This window comes from Symphalangus syndactylus, chromosome 22 (genome assembly GCF_028878055.3).
Source record: "Symphalangus syndactylus isolate Jambi chromosome 22, NHGRI_mSymSyn1-v2.1_pri, whole genome shotgun sequence".
NCBI lineage: Eukaryota > Metazoa > Chordata > Mammalia > Primates > Hylobatidae > Symphalangus > Symphalangus syndactylus.
The window spans coordinates 45,205,053-45,218,325 of record NC_072444.2 but is presented as its reverse complement, the minus strand read 5'-3'; positions in this window follow the sequence as shown (position 1 = coordinate 45,218,325).

Sequence of the window (13,273 nt, the reverse complement as noted above, 5' to 3'; positions counted from 1 at the left end):
TTATTTTTAAAGTACTAGATGAAAAGTCATAAACAATACTAAAAGTTTTGATACATTTTGTCGTGTTGCTTTTGGGAGAGGTTATAGTATTCTGATTTTGAACATGATTTTAAATGGCTAAGGTTTCCCGGGAAAAATGTATAGGTTTTGTAACAAAATAAAACAAAGGTGAGAGATGAGGGACAGTGAGTGGCATGGAATTCATAGACACAAAATCAAAGCTATACACTTAAATTTGACGCTACTTACCTCAAAATTTGGGGAAACAGAGCTTCAAGAGAGTAGAAAAGTAAGTAAATTGCAGAAGAGAAAGAATGATGTACAGAAATGAAGGTGGAGTATATCTCTCCACATATCTACAGACATCTAGCTAAAACTTCTCTAAGTACTAAGCAGCAAACCTGAGAAAAGAAAGCCTGGCAGTGAGCTGATCTCTCACAAGAATATTTATTATGGTGTGATTTCAAACAAAGAGATGATGAGGTTAAACCTATGGGCAATTGTGCTTATTGTTCTGTGGTGGCAGAGTGACCATTATGGAAACTTTAAGGCACAAAATGTGACTGAGAATATTTGTTTAAAGGAAAACAATGAATAATAATCAAAAAGAATGCAGGAGGCATCTTTATGTGGTGCACTAGCAAAATAGCAACCTGAAATATGCCTTGTGTATATTCAACTGTTTTATTCATAAAGCTATTTTACAAGTTCAGGCAGGAGCAGTGACCTCAAGCTAAAATGTAGCTCATACATGCAATGAAAATCATGAAAGCCTGAGCTTGAGTCAAGTTAATTGAGATACAGGACACATCAAGTAGTTGTGAATGTGAGGCATTAAGGGGCATGGGAAATCCTGGGCAATGCTGAAACCAAGTTATATTGTTGAAATTGTCCATATCTGTTGGAGAGTATGTTGAGAAAAAAACGGAATATGCTATGTTTTGAATGTTGCTGTTATGACGGTTTCCACATAATAATAATAATGATAATAATAATATTTATATCTGAAAATGAAAAAAATTATTAATTGATTAATGGCTCATTTATTGTTCTTGGGTTTTTTTATCCCAGGCTTTAATTATTTTGAAGAGTACAAATATAGTGAATATGATGACTTAAGAGAAGTATCTGGATAGCTTATATTCAAAAGCCAAAAAGTAGTATTTGTGCATCTCTGAATATGTCTAAGTGATTTAAAAATCTTGATCATAATGCATGCATGAATTTTATTTAGAAAACACAGTAATTTGTAAAAAGTAAACAAAACAAAAACCAAAATGACAAAATTCCCCTCACACAAGTTTCTGGTAGCCAATTAAATATTATTACGGAACCAAGAAGCAAAAATTAAAGCCCTACCTAAATAACGGCTGTCTTTGTAGAAAAGAAAAAGAGGTAATAGATGTTGCCGAAAAATCTTACACTAGCAATGTTTCATTCAGGCACAAGTCTCTGCTTTCACACTTCAACAAAAAGAACCTGGTCCATGGTTTAAAAGAAATTGAATTCTAAGCATTTTCAAGTTTTGATTGAAAGTTAGGAAAAAATTTCTTATTCTCTCTTCATAGGGAGAACTAAAACATTGCCAAGACACAAACAAAATATGTATAGCTTGAATAGCTTGATAAAACTATCACATACAAGGACCAGCCCCATCTCCCTGTCAGTATTCACCCACTGCACGTAATTCAATGAAGGAGTGAGCTTCTCAATAATCCACATCTGTGTGGAGATAATCCAGGGGTTGGTAACACCCTATGTAAGCTTATGGCTCTGCTTGTTCAACAACAATCAACTGAAAAAAAGTGATGCATCTGGTTTCTATGGCTGTGTTGATGACCAAATTAAACCAACCATCCAGCTAAACTGATCAACAGTGCAAAAAGTGCCCATTAATACAGCTGGAAACAACATTCCAAATGCAAAACCGTCACTTCAGAGGCTGCCTGTGACTGCTGAGTCAGTCTACAGGAACATGATTTTCAGACACTGGATACTTAGGAGCATGGAAACGTAACGTGGGGAAATAATAAAGTTTTCATGTATATAGAAGTTACAGAGACTAATCACCTTTCTCAGATTTTACATTCTTATTTATAAAATGTAATTGGGTTCTGTGCATGCTTTGGACAGCATAGCAGGCAGAAACTCAGCCAAAGGTAATGTGGGGAGGTGAGAAGAATCCAGATTCGGAGTCCGATATTCTGAGCTCCAAATGAACCTCAACAAGTTTTTTGACTTCTCATTTGTTTTCATCAATAAAATAGATACTATAATACCTTATATAGCCAGTTATCTTGAGAATTATATAAGGTAATATATGTTTATAAGAATCCAGCACAGAGTCTGGAATATAATAAGTAGTCAATAAATATGTATTAAATAAATGATTCTGGAAATGAATAAGTAAATTAATTAATGAATTATAAAGGCTACATATGAGTTTCTTCCTTCCTTTCCTTGTCATGGCAACTAAATTCAGCTATAAAACAAACATAACTAAATAGAAAGTCAAATGAGAGCCATAATAGGAGCTGTTACTGGTGGAACAGTTGCTAGGAGCCACGCGTTTACACATATTATTTAATAATACTGATAATAGATCATCATACCTATAGTGAACCAAGCACTATGCTAAGCACTTTATGCATGTTAACTAATTTATGATTTTTATAGAACCTTATAAAGCAGATACTATATTTACCTACATGTCTTGCATGCAGTTGTAATCACCATTCACAAATAAAAAACTGTAACTTTGATAGATCAAGTGACTATGGCCAAAAAAGATCCCACAGGTTTCTAATTTCATAGTTTGTGGGTTGCACCAACTGCTTCTCCAGGGGGAGATTTTTTCCAAAAATGATGAGGACAACTGTTAAGGGAGCAAAATTAATTTGTTAATTAAAATAGAAAAAGTGTAAATCAAGGGCTGAGAAAAAAAAGGATGTTTAGCAGATGACAAGTCTTAACAAAAGAATAAGAGCTGATACTTAACACTGAGACCCTGCACTCTAACCCGTTGGGAAAAGGATGCTGAATTGTGCCTAGTTTGAGTGCTCCATTAGGTTACAACATAAAAGCATCAACCCTGTGTATTGAGAAAAAAACTTGGGATGATACTCAAGGCTGAACTGAACTGCATTCGTCAATAATAGTTTCCAAAAACATTTACATTAGCATTCTAATTACTATGCACATGTTCTAGAGAAACAGGAAATTATTTGTTTGCAAATGACTTTAAATCTAGGACTAATTGAGATGTAAAAACTGAGGTCTGTCTTATTTTCAATGTGTGTCAAAATATTGAGTTAACCAATCAATGCTCCATGTTCTGGAATTTTATTATAAGTATGATGTATCTAGCTAAAAAATTTCTTTATGAGAAAAGAAGTTATGAAATTATGAAATTCACATATAGATACCCAACATCAGCTGTATCCTGCACAGCAAAAGAAATTACCATCAGAGTGAACAGGCAACCTACAAAATGGGAGAAAATTTTCGCAACCTACTCATCTGACAAAGGGCTAATATCCAGAATCTACGATGAACTCCAACAAATTTACAAGAAAAAAAAACAACCCCATCAAAAAGTAGGTGAAGGATATGAACAGACACTTCTCAAAAGAAGACATTTATGCAGCCAAAAAGCACATGAAAAAATGCTCATCATCACTGGCCATCAGAGAAATGCAAATCAAAACCACAGTGAGATACCATCTCACACAAGTTAGAATGGCCATCATTAAAAAGTCAGGAAACAACAGGTGCTGGAGAGGAAGTGGAGAAATAGGAACACTTTTACACTGTTGGTGGGACTGTAAACTAGTTCAACCACTCTGGAAGTCAGTGTGGTGATTCCTCAGGGATCTAGAACTAGAAATACCGTTTGACCCAGCCATCCCATTACTGGGTATATACCCAAAGGATTATAAATCATGCTACTATAAAGACACATGCACACGTATGTTTATTGTGGCACTATTCACAATAGCAAAGACTTGGAACCAACCCAAATGTCCAACAATGATAGACTGGATTAAGAAAATGTGGCACATATACACCATGGAATACTATGCAGCCATAAAAAAGGATGAGTTCATGTCCTTTTTAGGGACATGGATGAAACTGGAAACTATCATTCTCAGCAAACTGTCGCAAGGACAAAAAACCAAACACTGCATGTTCTCACTCATAGGTGGGAATTGAACAATGAGAACACATGGACACAGTAAGGGGAACATCACACACCGGGGTCTGTTTTGGGGTGGAGGGAGGGGGGAGGGATAGCATTAGGAGATATACCTAATGCTAAATGACGACTTAATGGGTGCAGCACACCAACATGGCACATGGATACATATGTAACAAACCTGCACGTTGTGCACATGTACCCTAAAACATGTAACCAATTCACTCTCTTTTTGCACTTCTATAGAATGAAATCATTTACATGAAGAACAGTTTCAAAATCTCTATCTTCAGGGATTTTATGTTCAAATTATGCAGATGAGAGTTAGACACATAGATCTTCAGCCAACAAAACAGTATAGACAAAGTCCTGGGCCACTTGGTATGGAGACTCTGTATGATGCACGTTCAGAGAAGGCTGAATCGTGTGGCCTGGAATCTTCATGGAAGTGAGAGTGAACTGGGTTTTGAAAGATGACTGAATGTTTCAATGGTTGAAAAACAGAAAAGCCAGTTCCCACTTAACATAGACATAATACATTAGCATCATATTTTCATGTGGCAGTAAACTCATTGAAGACTCAGAATAAGAGTACTAGTAGAGAAATCATACAAAGTAAGTTTGTACGGGTAAGAGGAAATCAAATAGGTTGTTTTAAAAAAAAAAAACCTTAAAACTATGAGAAGAATTTGGAATAAAAATTAGGAATTCAGCTGTCATTGAAGATTTTGAAGACCAAAAAGTTATTTTTATTTATACCAGCAGATACTCCCGATTGGTCGAATTGTTGTTAAAGTCACCTACTAAACAGAAAGGTGTGTGTAGGGGGGTGTTTGCTTGTATGTGTGTGATTATTAGCATTCAATAATGATTAATGAAGTTGAAGGAATCAGTTTAAGATAAGCTTTTTGCCTCATAAAACTTTGACTTCTCAAACCTAACATTTTATCCCGAAAAAAAAAATGTTTCTTTTCTATGTAACAGTCATGCACATCAAGCACAACTAACACTGAATGTGGAACTGGAAGCATTTCAAGGGCACTTGATATAATAGCTTCTTTTGCCCTAGTATGGTGACTTTTGGAAACATATGAAAATGTCAGTGTGACAAATCCAAACTTAAAACAAAATAGATGAAGAGTTTGAAGCTTTGCAGGCTGTAAATTATTGAAGCCGATTTCAAACGGACTCAATTCAGTGTCCTGGTGTTTTGTGTCACTTAACATAAGATAAAGTTATGCTTTATTCAAATTTCCTATTAAGTGATGAGAGTTTTCAAGTGTGTGGGAAAAAAGGGAATGAGATTTTAGCTTTCATCATGTGTGTGTGTGTGTGTGGGTGGGTGGGAAGGTGTGTGTGTGGGTGGGTGGGAAGGTGTGTGTGTGTAAAGAAATCTATAAACCTATGAGAACAGGTAGCTTTCTGCATAGCCAAGAGCTAACAGTGGTTCATATGTCCCGAGAGTTCACTACCTGTCTCATCTTGTTCTACAGCCTTCTTGTGGATCTCATTTAATATTCACTACTATCAAAAGTGGTAGTTTTTGTTTGGGTGCTTGCTTGCCTTATGCTTGTTCATGCTGAACACATGGGGAGACTGTAGCACAGGCAAGTTAAATAATTTGACCAAGTTGATCAACTGCAAGCAGTTGTATCAGAAATCAAACAGTGTGACCTCGAAACACATATACTTAGCCACGAAGCCATACAGCCTCATGCGTTTTGCCTCGTTACTTCAGTAGTACTTGAGAATCAATAAAGCACTAACATAAAATAGCAAGAACAACATCTACAGTCTCAAAACATGTCAGAAATTGTAATATTTGCTGTACTTTGTAGAGTCTTTGTTTATTTATAATAAAAATTAGTATTCATTTTTAATAACATAGTGAATATATGAACATATTATTTTTACTAAAAATTAAAACATTATAGATAAGGCAAACTTTTCCTTTTGCCACACCCCCTAAACCCACTCCCCTCCCTCTTCTCTACTTACCTGAGACATTATTGCTATTAGCTTAGTGTCAATTCCCTATACCCTTTACAATGCATTGACATCCATATTATACACATGCACATGTATATGTACATAGAAAATATATAGTATTTAATTCCATAAAGTGTATTATTCAGTATATAACAATTTTCACCTGCTTCTTTTCAATAATACATCTCTGTTTCAATTTTAAAAAATACTACATAGTTCTAAAGTATGAATATGGTTATTTTATTCGGTGATTATCTTTTTTTTAATTATACTTTAGGTTTTAGGGTACATGTGCACAATGTGCAGGTTTGTTACATATGTATCCATGTGCCATGTTGGTTTGCTGCATCCATTAACTCGTCATTTAGCATTAGGTATATCTCTTAATGCTGTCCCTCCCCCCTACCCCCACCCCCCAACAGTCCCCAGAATGTGATGTTCCCCTTCCTGTGTCCATGAGTTCTCATTGTTCAATTCCCACCTATGAGTGAGAACATGCGGTGTTTGGTTTTTTGTCCTTGTGATAGTTTACTGAGAATGATGGTTTCCAGTTTCATCCATGTCCCTACAAAGGACATGAACTCATCATTTTTTATGGCTGCATAGTATTCCATGGTGTATATGTGCCACATTTTCTTAATCCAGTCTATCGTTGTTGGACATTTGGGTTATTTCCAAGTCTTTGCTATTGTGAATAGTGCCACAATAAACATACGTGTGCATGTGTCTTTATAGCAGCATGATTTATAGTCCTTTGGGTATATACCCAGTAATGGGATGGCTGGGTCAAATGGTATTTCTAGTTCTAGATCCCTGAGGTATTGCCACACTGACTTCCACAATGGTAATAAACTTTTATTTTTGCTTTTTTTGTTTCAATATCAGTCCTCTTTGAGACTTCATTGTATATATATATATATATGAGTACTTATCTAATAAAGATGCCTTAGAGAATTATTGAGTCCTATGGTATTTGTGACTTGATAGCAATTCCAAAATGCCATTCAATTTCCCTGTGCCCCTCTACCAATTTATTTCCCCACAGCAATTTATTTCCCAACTTCTATTTCACAAGAAATTGATATAGGAGTATCAATTTCCCAACAAACCCACCAAAATTTCATATTTTCAAAAATTTTAGTGTTTGCATTCTGGTATATGAAAATGGTATTGTTTAATCTGATTTATCTGATTGCTAGTAACTTACAAAATCTCATTCCATGTAGTGTTACAGTTTCTATTTCTTTATAATTGTCTATTTATATTCAAATTGTCTGCTTTTCCAGTCATGTGATTGCCTTTTCCTTTTTTGTAGTTTTTAAGACACTAAACACTAACCTTTTGCCTGCTATAAAACATATATGTATCTGTGTATATATATGTATATATATATAGCTACAGACTGAGAAGTTAAATTATGTTATTTTATTTTGCATTTTTTATCCTGATTTCACATTTTGGAGTAAAAAATAGCAAGTAGCTTTTCAAGAAAACTATTATGAGCCACAAACAAATCGGTTTTGAATAAAATCACTTAATAGGGTCTCACTTTTAAAAATGTCAATTAAAGAAATTATGCAATGTTTATTTCTGGAAACTTGTTCAGCATCCTTGATTTGTAGTCAGACGGTATGTGAGAGCAATATGGATCAACATGAGGGATCATTAGATCCTGATAATTTGCTGTCTCAAACGTGCAAAATGGGAACATTATTACATTCTAGTAAAGGCTGTGTTGTTGCTGGTTTCACTAGGTTTAGGGGAACTGGAGGGTGACCTGCAGGAACCAGATGCCTGGGCAGCCCAGGGCTGCAATCACAGGCAGACCAGAGGTTGAAGGGGCACAACGGTAGAAATAGCTCACTGACAGAAAGAAGCAAATGTGGCTGGAGCCATGCAGAGGGGAACACAAACAACAGACAGACCAACAAAAATGATCTGTGGTTTAGCAAAAGGTAGGCTGCCCCTTTTTCCCTACACTTACTCCGGACAAATTATTTGTGATGGGTCCACAGCCCTGCTAAAGGAGACACAGCCTTCACTGCAGTTAATTATAAAGTAAGAGCATCAGCATATGTGATGCAAAGGGAAAGGTGTAGGAGCTTCATTCCTCCACTTACCTTGACCTGTAGAGAAATTACTAAAACAATTGATTGCCTCCTCCATTCTATCCTCATGCCTATTCCTATACACTCTACTACCACAAAGATGCGTATGTGTGGGAGTCTCAGGTTATTTTCCTTAAACTGTCTCCCTACTCACTGAAATCCCTTCGTGTTTAGTGTAATAAGTGTAGCACCTATTAATAAAGATTGTAGTTATCCAGCTTAGTAATGTGGGCACAGATCTCAATGTACAGACACTATCTGAGTAAAAAATTCCTTGAAGAAGTGCATAGTTTCCTTATGAGAATATTAAGAATGATGTTATTGGCATAAACACAAATGTGACTTTGATGAAGGACCCCAGAGGAATATTAAATAAGAAGACAAAGGCCTAGCAAACACGGATTTAATAACTTCTGATGGCATATATGTGCCTAGTTTTTCATTCAAGATTGAGTCTTTCCCTATCTGCTCTTAATCTGGCTACAACTATGTGACATAAGGACAAAGAAAATAATTAGAAAAAGACAGTTATGAGAAGTTAGAAGAGTTAGAGCCCAGGTGTCTAAATGTTGACTTGCATTAGTATGAACCTAACCTCTAATCTCTAATCTTCCCATTGACTTTTTCGGGCTGCGTCTCATTTTTGCAGATCACGTTCTTTACATATTTCTGCCACCAATGTCTACCTCTCTAAAGTTACATTCTATATTTTTTTGGGGAAAATAACCATACCCACTCCAACCCCACTGCCACCCATCTTAAATCAGAGAAAAGGGCAGAGAAAAGCACATAATTATTGAAAAGAAATGTCCTCAACAGTCATTTATGAAAAGGAAAGATAGTAGAATCCAGAGCCTCCTTTCCCAAGCCTCAGTGTAAGCTCTTTAAACAGATGGTTCTATTCCACTCTGGTATTTTGAAGGGCATAGAAAACACATTTATAAGAGTTGTCCTCTAATGCATAGTCACTGAAGTCACCCCTGTTTATCGTCTCTGTGAATCTTCTGTGATTCTGGGACCCCTCCTCATCTCAGATCCTACTAACTTCAGACCATTAAGTGGTTTTTAAGCAGATAGCATCATTACCTTTGCAAATTACTCAGGTGGTTTTCGCCACAGTGTGGAGAGGGAACCAGAGTGGGATAGACAGAAGAAGGAAGTCCAGGAAGAGGGTTCTCACAATGTCCCAAGCAGGAGATCAAAGCCTGTGTTTCCACAGGTAAACAGGGATGAGGCAGATGGATATATGAAATATTCAGAAAGCCAATTCCTAAAAGATCAGGAAAGAAGAAAGAAATGTGATAATGAAGAAAAAAACCTTAATTCCCTGAATTCTGTAAGTTGTGTCGGTATAAGTTTGTTAAATGAGAACTCAGCCCACATGACGGATATTGTCTAAGTAAATGGAGTAATAGCATCTGTAGAATCAACATCCCATTTTTATGGGTGTATTATGTTTGACTTTAACAGAGACTGTAAATAATGACTACCAGGCCTAGTAATTCAGAATGTTTCATTCTGTGCCACGTGGAGAACTTTAACATCACTTCAAAATAATTGTCACATATAAAGAAGCTCCATTATATTAGATCTCGTGCTTCCTAAAATGTTTCAGAGACTCTAAAAATGATTCCTCCTGTAAGTTACCACATATCTCAATAATTTAGAGTTTTTCATTCAAAAAATATTTTAACACGGTTTAGAAATATGTGAATGATGTGATCCCCTTCCCAATGGGGGAGCCAGGCAAGATGGCTCCCACTAGCCAGAATGGAACAGGGCTGGGGCAAAAAGCTGTGTGTTTGTTATCAGAAATTGGCCACATGGAATGGAAAAGATAACATATTGAGCTAACAGGAGGATAAGCGCTGAGCATCAAGTGTAAGCAGCATATCCAAATGTGCTGTTAGAGCCAGAAAGCTGGTTTCATCATACATTATGACAATGGACGGGAAAAGGCAGCAAAGAGTTTACAAGGCACCTTCTCCTACAGCCTTTCATTTAGTTCCTCAAAGTCATCCTAGATAGAGAAGCTAAACAGAAATAACATCTTCCATTTCATGAGGGTCTGGGATTAAGATGAAGGGTAAGATGCCTGAAATAATACCTAACACATGATAGGTATTCGATTATGTGCTTTGACTTCTGTTTTGTACGTGCATGCACGCATATATATATATACACACCCCCATATGAACTAGTGATGCACTTGAAGTGCAGCATGGGGAATTATGAAATCACATTATGAACCATGAAAACAAATCTATGATCAGCTGCTAATGTCTAACTCCCATGAATGCAGGAGCAGTTACCCAGTTCGATATCTTTGATTTCAAAAATAACTCAGGAGTAGTTATGTGTTTTCATTTGGCTAGGCCCCATGTTGGCTTTAGCAGTTTGTGGAAACAAACTCGAAATCCCAGGAACATCTTGTATGCTCCCTAAAGGAACTGTTAGAAGTAAAGAGAAGCACATTGAACATGATCTAGAATGCCAGCTCCAGCCCCTCCCCTGAAATTAAAGTGTTGTGTGAACTTGGCCAAGATATATTTTTGTTGCTGGATAGTAGTTTTTTAGTGGAAAAAAAAAATAAGCCCTTTGGACTCAATCATCAGAAGGCTTTCTTTCTAGTCAAAAACGATCAATGCTCCATATTTTTACAAAAGTGATTCTTACAGGTTAGTAGTAATATTCTGACCTAAATTATCAGTATTTGATTATTCTCCAAAACATTAGATATGTGTTTTGACTTCTCAAAACCTCCTGAAGGAAATAGACAAAGAGTGGATAGCCAGAGTAATTAACTTCACATGCATCAAAATTGGGGGATGGGAAAGGTAGAGGTAACTGTGTGAAGGAGGGTAAAGATATGATGAAATCTGAGATAAAAATTATTTTCAAATTATATAAAATCTTTCAAAATTGCTGGTTTAGATAAAAGTCAGAATTTATGCAAAACATATAATCATCACTGGTAGATCTATATGGGTAGATACATTTGTGGAGTTTGTCCAGCCCACTGTGGTGCCATGTCTCTAGGATGCATTTTGTCCGAATCTTATTTGTTCCTTCTTTCATTTCTCATAAAGCAAAATATCATAAAATTATTCTACTGATTTTTCGGGCTTTTACGCAAATAGATTTCTAACCCAGCATGTTTACAAAAACAGACGGGAGAAAACAATGACCTATTTCCAATACCATTTCCATGCCCTGATAATCACCTTCTAAAGGGGGTCAACTCCTTTCAAATCTAAGCTCTACAAGCCATGTGACCTGGGGAAAGTTACTTAAACTCTTTGAGCCTCCATTAAAAAAAAAAAAATCTCTGAAGTGAGAATAATAGCAGAATAATATGTCATCGATTTTTGTGAGAATTAAATTATAATATGGGCACATAATAAGTGGCCAACACATGCTATACATATATCTATAAGACAATTCTTTTTTTTTTTTTTTTTTTTGAGACGGAGTCTTGCTCTGTCGCCCAGGATGGAGTGCAGTGGCATGATTTCGGCTCACTGCAAGCTCCGCCTCCCATAAGACAATTCTTAAGGCAGGAAACAGCACATCTAAGAAGCTAAATACCCGAACAAAGATTATAGTAATCACAAGTGGCAGAGCTGAGACAAGAAAGAGCCCACACTTGCACACTCCCAGTTATCACACTGTTTCTATATAGTTTATGTGGCTCCTCTGAAACCCCTACCATAAGGAAAAGTCCAGAATGTCGTAAAGTCATAATGTTCAGAGTTAAGAGTTTTCTTGAAGTTGGGTCCCGTTGTTCTGCCAAGTGGGCTTAACCCTCAGGAAACAGCATGGAAAACTAAAAGTGACTCATTACACAAAGAGCAAGAAAATTTTCCATTTATAAATGTTCCTCTCTCAGTCTCCTGTGTGTGATCATCTTTCTTTATTAAAGAAAAGATGAACAGATGAATTCCGGCCCCCATACCAAGCATTACGCATTATTTCCCAGCCAGTACCCCATCATCACACTTCCCTTCTGATCTCTGCTTTCCAAATTCACAGCCCAGGTCTCTAAATCTTGCCTTGCATTAGTATGATCCCAACCTCTTTCTAAAGTCTAATCTTCCCATTGGCTTTTGCAGGCTGCATCTTATTTTTTCAGATCACATTCTTTGCATATTTCTGCCACCAATATCTGCCTCTCTAAGGCTAGTTTCTATTTCGTTAGGGGGAAATAACCCTACCCGCTCCAACCCCACTGTCACTCATCTTAAATCAGAGAAAGGGACTGAAAAAAGCACACAATTACTGAAAAGAAATGTCCTTAACAGTCATCATTTCTCAATGTGGCTACGACTCTAATATACAAAGGCAGCATTCTTTGATTACTATCATCAAAAGCCCATTATGCCAAAGAGGACAGTACACATTTTGAATGATGCTATTAAGGTGTTTTTGTGGCAGAAGCTGCTAAATAGTGAGTACCTTACACCCGTCCAGTCATGCAGGGAGCATTGAAATATTTAAAATATGAGGCAATCAGGCACTGAACCTAATATTTACTCTCTGAATCACTTAGCTATATTTTATCAGCTCCCCTGGTCTTCTGAATTTTCATCAACAGAAGATATATCATGAACCCCTCCAGTGCGGGGGAAGGTCATAACAACACCTTCCAGTGACTTCCATGGTGATGACATTAAAATCTGAAGATACATTCATTTTTTGAGATACGCTGTTCCCTTTTGAAATGAGAACAGACCAAGAGTTCATCCTGAAGAAAATCAGAATAATCTTTTTTTCTCTGCTCTTAAATCAAGCAGAACTTGTCACTGCCTTCTGTGTTCACTTTGCATAATGCTATTTTCTTTCCCTCTTGCACATTTCCCCTCCCCACTGTACCCTGCTCTATTCATATACTGATCAGGCAGGATAAGTCAGTTCAACATATATCTTCAAAAATCATGACTGTGTTCATTTCTTAAGAACCTTGGGTTTATATCTAGCGATA